The following is a 13,878-nucleotide window of genomic DNA, read 5'->3' as shown; positions in this document are numbered from 1 at the left end:
ATTTTAAATTTAAACATTTTCTCTCATTTTGGAATTTTTAAGTTCCTACTTTAACTTATATAAAACTATATAAAACTTGGTGATACTTATAATACTTGGAAATACAATTTCATGAAACATAATGGTATTCAATTAGCACCATATTAAATATTGTGTATTTTAATTTTAGAAAATGCTGCCAAAGCTGCGGAATTATTTGTTCTGCTACAGACAAAGGTGCAGTGATGCATAAGAATGAAATAAATAGTATCAGAGTGATTTCGGAGTGATAGTTTCGATCTTTGTGATTGAGATCGTCTCGATCAATCAAAGAATTCAAAGAAAACAAAGAATTTGCTAGAAGAGTTGTCAGAACATAGTCGGATTACCAATTTGGAATGTTACCAATAGCAACTCATCCATTTGAATGACAAACTTGAAAGAAGAAGATCGTTTACTGGACACCGGATGAGGCAAGTCAATTTACAGACAAACTCTCGGTCATCACAAAATCGAAGGATGTCAATTATTCATTGGATTAGAAGGTTTCCCCTCATACGAGTTATTTACCGGACCTAGCTCCATCAAATTGTCACCTGTTTCGATCGCCTCAACATCATATCACTGAGAAAAAAATTGAATTTTATAGTTTATTCTTAAATAAAAAATTATCATATTATTTTATATTTTTTTGTGCGGCGTTCTAATATTAAATCATACATTGTTATATGAAACATTATGAAATTTGACAAAATTAATTTTATTTTCCTACTTAGTGCCACGTTAACTATTTATTAATTAACAAATATGTTTGTATAAAAATATATACAACTAATGTGTACAACTAATAATAGAGAAAACAGAGATATTATTGTCTACCATATACAATTTGTACAATGAATTTCTTAACAATCAATATTTTAAATAGAAAACTTAATAATTACAAATATTTGTTACTTACACAAATGTTACAATGCTGCATAATGGTTTGAAGAATAACAAGGATAATGATGTAACTTCGATATAAAAAATGATTAAAAACATTGATTTTGGTTAACAAAAACACAGTTTTTTATAAATAAAACTCGATATTTACTCAAAAAGAAATAAAGAGGAAACATTGTAAAATATTTATGTACAAACATATATACGTACGCTTTTCCGTATATAGAATTTCCGCATATACTGAAGTGAAAACATGTAGACTGTAGACCATAAATGTACATCATAGTTTAATAATAGAACTACAATCAACTTAATAACTATTTTGATACAAAAACTTCGAAAAATAAGCTGCATTAGACCCAGCATACTTAAAGCTGCATTAGCAAAGTCCCATGGTTTAATTTTGAACTCGAAATGTATACAGCCGAACAAAAGTTGAATAGGAAAAAAAAAAAACACTCAAGTATACATACATTCATATGGAAATACGCTCAACTTTAAAAATGCGGAAGTATGTATAATTAAACGCTAAATTGTACCTTAAAAGGTTTTAAAGTGCTCAAAACTACAAATATTTTGTAACAAATATTGACTATTGTGTTATATTGACATTTAACATATTAGCGCAACTACGTAACGGCGGACTACTAAACAAATGATTCCATAAGTAATCATTGTAATTTGTCACCTAATAACGAAGATATTATAAATGGCCATAATATCTGCGCGATCCGTAATATCATCATCCCTTCTATTAGAAAAATTTAATACATAATAACAAAATAACAGAAAAAAATTCAAGATACCCATTTAATTGTAATCTATTATACATATAATTATTGTAAAATTGCTTTATCACAGCAAATAATAATATAATTTTACAATCGACGCTAATGGCAATAAAACATTGACCTATTATTTCCTTTTTTCAATTCTACGTGTATGCATACGTATATACAAATGTATATGGCACCTTTTTAAATAAATTAAATAAAATTACACAAAACATTATTTCAATTTATGACGCAGAAATGAATTGTTATGTACGCACCGGAAATACATCGCAAATTTGAAAATGAATTTTTATATTATATTAAACAGAGGTATTGAACTATTGAGTTGTAAGAGACCGTTATAAATTCCCATATAATTTATATAAATTATAAACACCCATTAACGATAGAAATTTTGCTTTGATATAAATCGTATTATAAATTATTGAAACTCTGACCTTATAAATTTTACAAATATACATGATATTGCACGCAATCAATGATGTTATCAATCATGCGAAACAAGAATAATCTAGGATTACTTTACGTTATTAATTTCAAATAGTCTATGGAAGAGAACGCACGAGAATTTTTAAATAAACACTTATCTTTTTACCGTATCAATTGTGCACTTTTACAGAGATAGTGCTTCCTTCTTTAACGTTTCGCTGTTAAAGCGTTACTTTAACATTTATGGTATCCCAGCTATACTTGAATCACACAGCCTCACTCGAGTTTTTTCTTACTCAGGATGAAATTAAAAACTTGGACGGGACTTTATGGAGCTAATCTCTCCTCCTTAAGAGCGTACGCATAAATAATGGTACGCTAAAAACTTTAATCCAATCAGTCAAGCAGTTTTCCTGGGAGAAATACCATAGATATGCGAGTACAAATATATGCGTAGAACAGGTTAATATTGCAAGTGCATTTATCTCTTTGTAGCCATACATAATTCTCCATTAATAATTGTACGCCGTTATAACAGCTCTCCTTTATTTCTTCTCTCTTCATGCCCTTTATACTCTCTCTTTCTCCCTCCCTTCTCTCTCTCTTTCTCTTCCTCTCTCTTTCTCTCTATCAGTAATATATTGACAGTACAGCCGATCAAACGCGCATCCAATCTCATTACGACACGTAATTCACAAGCGAATTACCGCAGCTTGCAAAGAGAAAATTCATCACGACATTCAAATCATGAAAAAAAAGCGCCACACGGCAAATCGAATCACATGGCTCCATATATCTCCTGGAGGATTGCTCGGACAAAAAAATCCCGCGTAAAAAAATTGTACCGCACAAATCCCGAGGCATCAAAATCTCGCGGCGAGCACATTCAGAGATGTATATACTCGTATTTCGAACGACACGCGTATTAGGTTTCTCTTAAGTTACGAGATTCATCACGCACACGTTTTAAAACAGCTTTCCAATTTCCCCAATAAATTCGTCTGTCCCGTCTCATATTCGAAAAATAATATTTTTAATGATAATTGTAACAATATATATATATATATATATATATATATATATAAAAATTATAATTAAAAAAAAATAAAACAAGCGACACATCACAATATATATTTCACTCAATAATAATTACATTACCTTAATTTCAACAATTTGCAACGTGCCTTGTGGGCAGATGCGCAGCGATTACCCGTTCCTCCCTCCTGAAACGATAAAAACATTTAGTTATTAATTAATGAATATTATTACAGCACGGAATAATAAATGTACTCATTACAGAGACTCGCGTCCCGTTATCGCGTCTAAACATTTATTATTTCCAAGCGCCCGAGAGCAATGCAATTTCGAAGCAGTTAGAAGCGGCGAGGCCACTCGAACAAGATAAATAAGCAGCCAGCGATGAAAATAAACAACATTAACATATTTTCATTTCGCGCCGATAATTGGCCGTCTATAAAACAAGGCCATAAATTTAATTACCGTGGTTAAACCGCGGAGCGCGTCGCAACGAGGCATAAAAGTGAGGAACACACTCTCGGCGCAGTTTTTCCGTGCGTCCTGTATGACAGGCAACGTAGCTTCGTGTCGGAATTTATGTGGAGAACATGCATCCGCCTGAATTCATCGTATAAGGGCTTACTCGTGCGATATGTCACACCAACACCAGGCCGCCGCGCGGATGTGCGGGTATACGCGTCGGTGTAATCGTCGGTGTGCGCGCATCGGTTTTGCATTTTTCAAGCCGATAATTTATCAATCTTGTCCACCCCCGATTCCACCCCAAATCCTATTCTCTAGCCGGGCGCGGCGGCGGAACGGCGCGGGTGAAGAGGAAAGGCCGGTCGGTCTACGACCGGTCGTTTCTGGCAGGGAAATAATGAGCCTCTTTAAAGACCGGAAGTTTTCATTCGCGCGAGCCTGAAAAATCGATTTTTCGCACTTTGTCGAACGCACTATTCGCACCGTCACGCGTCAGAAGGCAGAGCGCCCGCCCAGCGCCTGATTTTGCCTCTCCCGTTAGAGAGTGTCGGTATACTGTTGTTAAAATATCACGGGCGATAATAAGCGTAACACAATCACGAAAACTTTGTAAAGCTCGTTTCATTAACTACCTGTCGAATTTTGTCGAATTTTAAATTAACACTTCCCGTTTCAATTGTGAATTCTATTTGAAGAGCTAATTGGATTGAAATCTCTGTTTCTTATTGTTACTGTCACATTTAGATTAGCTAACATTGTTAAATTTAAACCTGCTTCCAATTATATTAATATAATTTATCACGTGTAATTCTGCGCAGTTATTGGTTGCAAATATATGCATTCGTCAATTTATCACGTTCAATCGTAAGGAACAACTCGATAAAACGTCTGCTGCTTAAGCGAAAGGGAAAGTACGCTCTTGTAGCTTTGCATTTTGTTTTTTTTTCCTTTTTTGAGCTTGTTCAGCACACGAAATAGAAGTGGAAACGAAAGTTCGTCGATACAAAATAGCTGAGCTAAACGAGATAGCTCCGCCCATTGAGAAAAATACGGCAATTTATTGAAAAACAAATTTTTTTAGAGAGATAAGGGATTTTCACTCCAATTCGAATAAATTTAACTCTCCAATGGTAGAGCAAAATGATTGTCACATTATTACTGATTATAAATAAGATTGTGCTTTTGAAGCTAATGTAACAAGGAGATACAAATAAGAAGAACAAATATAAGAAAACAAATGTGTATGAGAAAAACTGTGTAACAAATTGTTTGATATTAAAAATAAAATATATTCGAGGACTTATACCCTTGCTTATCTTATTTAGGATAATTTATTTGTTCTTAGAGAAAGGGATGAGCCATGGCTCATCGTTCATTTCATAGCCTCTCCATTATGAAAAGCTGAGCAAGCTCTCGCGAATCATTATTTAACTCCGCTTTTATACCTTATTCAGCGAAAAAAAAAGCGAAAAAGAGAATGTCTCTTTTAACTAAAATAAGAAAGGGATTGTCAGTTTTATAAAGATCTAATCAGAAAGCTCATTTTGCATGTTCAAAATATACATATTTATAATAAATTAATAACGGATATTCATGAAAATATATATATAAATATATATAAATTACTGTAAATAACGCACCATTAATAATGTACATACTTTTAATGATTCACGTTTCAATATGCTAATAAATAATGAAGAATAGGTTTCAATTCTTCAATTTATTTATTTATTATAAAACGAATCTATGTAGACATTACAAATATATCGGCTTGCGTAAATTATAGATATTTATTATTTTATTTATAAGAACTTGAATTGTTTGTTGAATAAAACTGTTTACATTTATATATAAATGCTACATATTTTTTTTCAAACTATTGTTATGCATGCGTGACTAAATCCGATATAACTTTTGCCGTATACAAAATGGGAAAAATCTAGCTTGAATGCAAGTTATGGGATCTGAGAGAACAATATTGGAAAGCATAGAAAGCTGTATACCTTTTCATTTTTTTAAATCAAAGTCACAGTTCTCTTTTCGCGATTTCAGAGACACGAGTTTCACAATTTTCTTCATATCTACTTTTTACGTAAATTATGTAGAAATTTTCAGGAATATTTCCCATTTAGGACGCAAATATAAATTTTATTTATGTCGTTTTCTTACGCTTAGTTATTCATAAATCAATCTGTTTACATAATCGAAATCGCTTTCGTCTTTTAATCGTATGAAATATAATGCAAAGTATCGACAGTCCATACACCAGCCGCGTTAGGAGGTTCTGAATTCAATAACGAAAATTCGCCTCGCCCGTGGAATCGAAAATTATATACGTCCTCATACACGTCGCGAGAGTTTCCTGGAAATTCTCAATTGCTTTCACGAAACTTTAAAGAGGTATGCAAGTTTCAACCGTTTTTCATAGTTAGGAGATCGCGGCTGTGTATGTCAGACTTTCAAGTAGCAAAGAAGCGGTTATAGTCGGACGTATACAAAACGATCGAGCATTGGCGCACGCACGTATACAGTCAGAGCCAGCGCCGCACGTTCCTCTTGTACGACTGGCCACTGGATAAGTTTTATTCTCAAAATATTTTCGTCGCAAAAATTATCCAAGAAGCTCAACCGGAAACATCATCTCGATAAATTTCGGTTACGCGTAGAATTGAATAAATAATATAGCGGAGTATTTTCAAAGAGTTCCCTTAAAAAGTTCGCTAAACGACAGAAATTTTGATGAAGGCAATTGATGTCCGCAAACTGAACACGGGCAACGAAATAACGAAATGCGATGCACGTCAAATGAAACCAATTTGATCCGTTATAATGACGGTTCGAAAATCTCACATATCAATGTATGCGCGCTGGTTCAATAGAAGAAACTTCCATCATTAGATTATTGCGGGACATTTCGTTTGGAAATTAAACTTTCAATGAGCACCGACCAGAGCGGAGCTCTCGCATGAGAATTTCTCTCCGGCGCTGACGAAATGAGGGGAATTTTACTAATAATGACATAATCGTTATACTGCGTCGTTAATGAATCGCTCAGCACGAAATCACCATGTCCACCGAGGCACAGAAATTCATCGGGAACTTTTTCAACTTCGAACTTAATTCAAAGCGAGGGAGGTGCGATAAGAAATTTATTCAGAAGCTGATGAGGTATTTCGTGCGGATTTTTCTTCCAACGCGCTCAGCTCCGATCGCCGGACAGAGAAAAATGCCCATCGAAGGAACGAACTCCGATAATTCATCCCGATGAAGAAAGCAATTAGCAAAACGCAATTAGCGCATCGTCTGCCGTTCATTTAATTTGCCGTTCCTTTCCGCCGTATATTCTTTTCAACGTTGACGCCGTGCAAACATTTGCAACATTTATCATATCACCGTACGGATCGACTGATGATTGTTCGCAATAAACACGGAGACACAAACAAACAATTAAATATTTATTTTCATTCCAACGCTCAGTCAGTGGAAAATGCGACGAAAGGGCGTGCGTTACAATATTTAAGAGATAAATAGCGTTCGCAAATATCAATAACAAAAGAATGAGATTTGCATAAAATCAGTTGATAGGGATAAGAATAGAAATCCGACATTATTGAAAAGGTGAGAGATTTATGATTCAAGGACGATAAAACAAAACGACGCGCGACGAGCGGCGGGTGAGGCGCGATTCGAAGAATGAAGCCGGAAAACTTGTAATAGCGAAAGAAGACAAACTACAGCTCAGAAAGTTGCCGGGAGTTCTAAAACTTTTCGCGGAAATAGATGCATGACCAATGTCTAGCAATGTTACTGAAACGAGACCGTTGTATTGCGCCAAGGGCCAGACAAGTTGCACGAGACAGAAGTTATTACACCCAGGAGGAGTGGGGCACATTAGGATCAAAATCACAAATCCTCGCGCACGTGACTCGCCTGCAAAACTTCCGATCATTCTGGCGCCGGAACTTGCGGCCGATAAAAATATATCATTTGCCATCGTACCTCATCGACATTTTGGCAAAAAAAAAAAGAAAAAGAAGGGATGGGGACGTACGTACGTGTGTGCGTATGCGCGCAGGCGCGCGAGGAATGAAAAACGCTCATAACGTGACCGGACGCGAAACAATCACCATTTAGCAATCGCGTAATTGTTGCCGTACATTTCTGTTCACACGCGCGCTTTCGCGTTCCGACATTTCCTACCATTCCAGGCAAACTAAGTTGTTGCCGCTGTCACTAATAGCCTCGATCCTCACACCTTCATCAAGCACCCTTTTATACGATGCAAATCGCTTTTTTGTCCGCGAGTTAGAGAGGGCAAAGGGGAAATTGCTCGTGACCTTCTGAAAGGACCCTCGCGCCAGCGTGGGATGAAGATACACAATGAAGCCTGGCGCTTTGTTGCAACGATGATAATAATATTTGTCCGGGCATAATTCGGGAAATATATTCAGGACTTCATTTAAGACAGTGCTGCAGCGTCGCTGAATTTTCTTTGAGGGATTCACGAGCCGTTGGAAAATTTATTCCACCTGCCTCTGCTCCTTATATAACTGCGCGACGGCATTTATGCGCCACTACAAAATTGTAACTGCGACTTTATCTGTTCTGAAAAGTTTCGCGACATTAGCGAGAAAAATACGTCTCTCTCTCTCTCTCTCTCTCTCTCTCTCCGTCTCTCTCTCTCTCTCTCTCTCTCTCTCTCAAATCAGACGCGGAAAAGTCACACGGGTCGATTCCTATTTTAATATCAATGTTCATATTAAAAACACGGAAATGGCACTTCACCATTGATGTAGTTCAATCAATAAATCAAGAGCGATATAATTGCTTCATATATATTAGTTTCAATTAATTTTGTATGTACATTATTGACTGAACTATATCAATGGTGAAGTGCAATTATCTTGTTTTTAATAGAGAAAAGAAGGGGGTGAAACATGGTTTTGTTCTTTTTTTTTTATTTTCTTAACATAACTCAGTAAATATTAATGCGATTGTTTGTTAGCCGTAGAGTTCTATCAACCACCCCATAGATAGAAGTTCATTGGGTACGTAGAACAAAGATAATTTACATTTTAGAGAAGAGGGAAATGGAGAATGTATTTGTGGAAATAGGAGGAAGATCGTGAAATATTGTATTAACAATTAATAAAAGGCGCTTTTAATTATAAAAAATCACAAATTAATGATCCTTCGTAGATTTTACACCCTAATCAGTGTCACGAAACCATAAACATTTTAGAAAACATATTTTAATTAAAAAAAAGTATTTTTTTTTAAATAACTTCTTTGGTTTAAAAAATAACTGTTTAAAATAATTTCTTTGCTACTAGTAAGAATTATGCAGTGACCACTATGAGGTTGTAAAGTCACAAGAGCGGTCATACGCTCGTAATGCAAATGACTCACGACCATCTCACAACCCCTTTTACTGCGTGATATATAACTTTATGCGGAATACGCATTTTACGGCACATATTAAATTCAATTACATTAATTGAAAGTCACGATCAAGGCCTTCAGGCTAGACTAAAGTTAAAAAATTAATATTAATTTAACATACCTGTCAAAATTACATAGAAAGTACACACCTAAAATTGCTGTTGCTTGCAAAGCTGAAATTCAGCTTTTATAAAAACATAATGAATACCAACAGTAACTATCCTACAATGTCTAAATAGATTGTAATAAGGTTATTTTAACTGCTGCTTTCAGAATTCAATGCGTATTATATTATTATTATTATTATAAATATTAAAACATAAATAAATGCAAAATTCATATATTTTATTTAACGAAATATTTAAAAAAAAACGTAGCAAATAATTTATTTAATTCTTAATTAATCCAAAATGTTTAATAATTTATTAGAATACATACGATTTATTTACATATTTCTCAAGCTACTTTTTGTTTTTACCTTTTACTATTAAACACAAAGCTACACGTATTACATTTTATTTGCATTTTTTTTTTTTTTTTTAATAAATATCCTTTACAAGTCGCATCGATGTAGTGTAGTATTTTTATATGAAGATAAAAGGGAAATTAGGGGTCGATCTTCGCGTAAGCTGTAAACTAACAAATCGCTGATCATTATTCTTAGAGCCGCTATTCTAACCCGGCGTGACACTACCATTTTTCTGTTCTGTCAAGTTTTCTTGCTGTCCCCTAAACGATATTCTCCAGGCGTTCACATATATCGATGCGAACATTTGTCACTGGACGCGTCGCGCCCGACAAATTATCACTGTCAAACTGCGCTTCAATCAGTGTCGCTGCCCACTACAGTTATTGTATTATCCTAGATTGCCTCGCTCAGTAAATGTATATAACGAAAAGAAGATTGTAACACCGAAATAGACAGCTAAATACAGCCTGAAGTACTTGGATTGATTTGAGTTCTATATACTCCCGTAGTATCGATATTAATTCAATTTCGGTTAAAGTAAGAGTTTCGAACATCTCGAGCAGTTTTCCGATATTAGAACAAGCGAGCGTAAACAGCATTAGCGCGGGGCGAGTAAAAATGAAATAATCTCCAATTATCTGAAGCGAAGATATCGCGATAAAATTCATCGTCGTTATAAACAAGCGGCGCCTAATGTAAAGGTAAACGTGCAGAAATGTGTCGGCGTTTAATTGTAAAATATAGTTTAGCTGCAAACTACTGCGAGAGAGCTCTTATTTAACGGGAGAGAAAGGGAAATCAATGAAACCCAAAGCAAAAGATAAAAAATGACGATGCGGCGAGAGAAACCGGCGCGGTCGTGCATCAATGAGAAAATTGAATACCCCATCGAAGCACACAACAGACACAAATTTATGGGGCGTTCCACTTTTAGGAACGACAACCAGACACCGACACGCGCAATCGTTAATCGATCGCTATGATTGCACAGGGAAAAAAGAGCTATCAAGCGGCCATTACCCGCGTTTTCTATTACCAAAGCCAGTTTCCTTTTTAGTTATTGTCGTTTCACCCTTTTGTCTCTTCATGCATATAGCGAGAATAAAATTCTGGCACTGCTCATCTCAAATTAACCGCAATTAACAATAATCGCGCACCATTTCCCGGCTAAAATATGCAAAAATTGATATGTACAAAAATTTATTTAACATGTATTATATATTCTACATGTATATTAAATGTAAATAATTTTATACATGTGTATTAAATATATACATATATTAAGTAATATGTTTTACATATGTGTATGGAGGAGTGTTCAGAAATTCGAGAATTAAAATACTCTAGGTATAGCAAGAAAGTACTTAAAAAATTAAGTAAAATAATCTGTAATCTTATTATTTCAAACAGTAATTTTTGAGATATAGATGCATGTTTAAAGCTGACCAATCATGAACAGCATTTAAAGAATCACGTATCCGTGAATCGCACGTACGCACGTATAGCATTAATAGTAATCCGCATGACAGGTGATCATCTAAACATAATCTCTGATTAACTAGCTTCGAGTAAGCTCTTATACCTCAAAAACTACTGCTTGAAGTAAAAAAAAAAATATAAATAACTATTTTATTTAATTTTCCGGGAACTTTCTTATTGTAAACTTGATTTACAAATTTCCGGGACCATCTGTATACAATATATTTTTTAATTCAGGAAATGCATGAAAATCGGCCGAAGAAAACCACGCAGATGAATTGTAATTTTCATATACTTACATCTATATATAAAAAAAATTACAATAATCTCTAAGGTAAAGATTGGCAATGTTTATGATACGCACTAATCTCAGAACATAAGAAAGATAATCCTTGACATAAGACTTTCCGAGTATCGTCGGCAAAAATTAGGGATGAGGAGCTACTAGTGTAGGTACCATCTGGTCTTGACGTCTCGTCAATGCACAGCAAGTGAGAAGGGAGTAGGTAACGGAAAGGGATGGGTAGGAGCTTAACATTAGGTCTTCTCCGGCTCTGTTAGCAACGACGATGCTAGAAGGAAGACGGGGATAGAGAGGAAGAGGTATATAGATCAACCAGCTCCTAAGTCAGGACATGCACGGATTCTAGGAACGCACCAACGAGATTTCCTACCTTCCCTTACAACTGAGGCTGTCGGTGATTTATATGAAAACGATTTCGCGTCTGGCGGCACAGGTAATCGCGCGATGATTGCCGCTTGTAATTGATTAGCGATTACCCATGTCACTTAATCCCTCCATCTTCTCGCGAAAGTGATGGCCCGATTGTTGGTAACATTATCGATATCTCCCGGGCGATGCATCAATCAAAATCGAGACGAGAGTGCGGATGGACGATCAAAATAATGCTTCACTGATAAATCGTTTCCATGCTTTCGAAAACAATGATTCGCCGTAATGCACTGGTTTTAACGTCATTTATAACGATACCGTTGCCGTAAGTTTGAGCTTTCTTGTTTCAAGTAGCTCCGCGACTCATATGATCGTTATCGAATAAACCACGCTCAAATTTCATAATAATTGCAATATCTGCAATGCTTCTATTTTTCTAATAATATTTATAATGATTTTAGACAATATATATTTTAAAACGTTGTAATTTATTATTTACTTATAACAAATAACCTCAGTAACTTATGATAAATTCAGGTAATAAAAAAAGTTGTTGCGGATTATTTCGGGATCTGCAATTTCTTCTAAACTATAATATGTATTGAAGAATCCAGTGCGATTCGCAAACGACTTTAAAAACTGTTCCGTAAATACATTACGTCGTCCTGTTCCTTTTGGAGCATTTCCCGCGCGCATTTAGATGAAATACATCACACTTTCCATGATCGATGTGCATATATATGCCCGTAGTTATGCCGACGAGCGGCGTTTCCTGGAAGCAATCTTCGCAGCCTGATTTTATATCGCGAGAAGTGCTCCAATACAGTTTCATGCAATCCCCGATACGTTCGACATTTTGAATCCGTAGATGAACGCTGGCGCGATCGCAGCAACGTGTTACCGCGGAACAATGAAAGCGATTTACGGCGCTATCGCCGCAAGGTGCTGCAACGCGATAGAAGTATTGATACGGCAAGTGAAAGAGTATGAGCTGGCTCAGACATGTGCAATTGTGGAATCAAAGTGACGAAAGTAGGAGCTTTCGAGAGCGTTGAAGAACCATCGACATGTGTTAGCTAACGCAATGTTTTTAAAAGGAAAACGTTTTTAAAAGAATTGTCGACAATTTAAGATGATGATGTTGTATTTTTCTCTATGCATTATCCGATTTCAAAAATCTTTTCCGTGCAAACTCTTGTCATTTAAGATATTCGTTTTCCTTACACCTTGGCAACTTGCCGTTACGATCATTATTTTAATCCTAAATATCGATGCCAACATGAAAAAAAAAAAGATTGAATAAAGAACCTGTGACCAAAATATCTCATAATTATATCAATAATCATATTTGATTAAAAAAGTTTTAGTTATCGATGTTACGGTAAAAGAAAACATACATCTTTGCATAAAAATGAAAAATAACGAGGGAGGTAGCGCATTTTGTGCGGCGCTATCCCCTAAGAAGAAGTTCCAGGCATTATCCCACTCATAATTTCGTAGGCAGCTTACACAAGCTTAACTCAACCCCTATCTCACCTCTGTCCACCCTCCAGCCGCCGCCGCCGCCCACGGTTTCTCCGAGCATTTCCGAGCTCGCAAGCTGCCCCCTCATAAACTTAACATAAGGGTTAAGTCTTAGTAGTGCCCTCAGCCTTGCTCCTTTTCCTTCCTTTTGTAGCCCATCTACCCCATGCTCCCTTACCTACATCAAAGGGTAAACTTTCAGCTTGTTATCTGAGACTGCTCAGAAGCCCATGTGTAATTACCTCTTTGAATATTTTCTTTTTAAAGTCTGCCTGATTACGCGCTATCCCGAATCGCGTTTTGCGCTTCGCTTGCCAGGTGAAGTTACTTTTTTTTTAGCAAAGAAAGGCCAGATCTAATTAAACCGGCGCAATATTGTAATTAAGTTTAATTCAAGACAGTTCAATTCGTCATTTAAGCAATCTCATTTGGTCGGGACGCAAATATTTCAGCGTATCATATACAGGGTATCCCCAAATTAATAAAAAAAAGTTCTAAAAACGTGTAAGAAATCAATGAAAAAGGTCATTCAGAGATTGGTTCGTCTTTTTTTTGCAAATCAATAAAAATAAAAAAAATCTGTTTTTATCCAAATATTTTACTGGAATCATGTTTATTACCTTAAAAAAGTTCAATTTTAATTT

At 35.5% G+C, this 13,878-nt stretch overlaps 1 protein-coding gene across 6 annotated transcripts in view; it reads right to left on the bottom strand.

Annotated features, from left to right (window-relative positions):
* LOC105198139 (TWiK family of potassium channels protein 9) overlaps positions 1 to 13,878 on the bottom strand; it is a 428,118-nt gene that overhangs the window by 292,943 nt on the left and 121,297 nt on the right. For all 6 annotated transcript variants that reach the window (XM_026135521.2, XM_039452969.1, XM_026135520.2 and 3 more), the window contains one exon: positions 3,306 to 3,370. The gene's annotated coding sequence lies outside the window, so the exon portion shown is untranslated. The remainder of the gene's footprint in view (positions 1 to 3,305; positions 3,371 to 13,878) is intronic.

The sequence above is a fragment of the Solenopsis invicta genome, chromosome 8 (assembly GCF_016802725.1).
Source record: "Solenopsis invicta isolate M01_SB chromosome 8, UNIL_Sinv_3.0, whole genome shotgun sequence".
NCBI lineage: Eukaryota > Metazoa > Arthropoda > Insecta > Hymenoptera > Formicidae > Solenopsis > Solenopsis invicta.
Note: the sequence above shows the minus strand (reverse complement) of the source record. Positions and strands in the feature narration are given on the sequence as shown.